This window comes from Geospiza fortis, unplaced genomic scaffold, assembly GCF_000277835.1.
Source record: "Geospiza fortis unplaced genomic scaffold, GeoFor_1.0 scaffold658, whole genome shotgun sequence".
Taxonomy (NCBI): Eukaryota; Metazoa; Chordata; class Aves; order Passeriformes; family Thraupidae; genus Geospiza; species Geospiza fortis.
The window spans coordinates 68,534-69,408 of NW_005054674.1; the positions used below are offsets into that span (position 1 = coordinate 68,534).

General features: G+C 55.1%; 1 protein-coding gene across 1 annotated transcript in view; it reads right to left on the reverse strand.

Annotated features, from left to right (window-relative positions):
• The window catches only part of LOC102039905 (transcription factor 7-like 1), a 7,716-nt gene that overhangs the window by 4,737 nt on the left and 2,104 nt on the right, over positions 1 to 875 (reverse strand). The gene's annotated exons all lie outside the window — the stretch shown is intronic.

Consider the following 875-nt stretch of genomic DNA (forward strand, 5'->3'; position numbering starts at 1 on the left):
GGGGGGCGTGAGGGGACAGGGACGGCGTGAGGGGACAGGGACGGCGTGAGGGGCGCGGGGGGCGTGAGGGGACAGGGACAGCGTGAGGGGACAGGGACGGTGTGAGGGGCGCAGGGGGCGTGAGGGGACAGGGACAGCGTGAGGGGACAGGCACGGCATGAGGTGTAGCAGACCCCATGGAGCTGGCTAGAGCTCCCTGGAGGATTGAGACTTTACAGTAGGAACTGCTGAGTCATGATGAGACAGCAAAATAAGCTCCTGTCTTCAGCTTCTCGACCCATAGCTTATCTCTGTAACCCCATAGGTCACTTTTCCCTAACCCTTACTATTGGACAAGTTTGGATCCCCCTATACCCTATTAAAAAAAGGGGCTGTTTTAGCCCATTTGACAGAAGAGCTGTTGCTGGAATCCTTCACAGACCCCTCAATAAAACCATCGCTGTGGAACGCCAAGACCCTTCTCTCTCGCTGTCTGCTTCTACCCCTAGGATTCTAGCCTTTTCTTCCATCTCCCACCTAGGCTGAATATCAATCATTATCGTCTACAACCCTAAACTCACCCTCCTCAACTTCTACCTGTGCGCCGTAATAACTGCAACCCTATGGCGCTTTTGGCAAGCTCAAGCTGAAATCCCAAGAGAGCTGATAATCACTAATGAGCTGAGAATCACTTAGCTTGCCAAAGGTAGCCACGGTGTCGAGCAGCAGCGTGGGTATTTGGGCACTCTGTCTGCCAGAGGGACTGAGTTACCCAGATAAATAAAGGCTGCCTTGCTCGGGGTTAAGCTTAATCAGAAGACCTGGGGCCCTGTCAGTGAGGGGCATGGGGGGCACTCACCGTCGGCATCGGGGCCCTGCTGCTGCTGCTGCTGGTG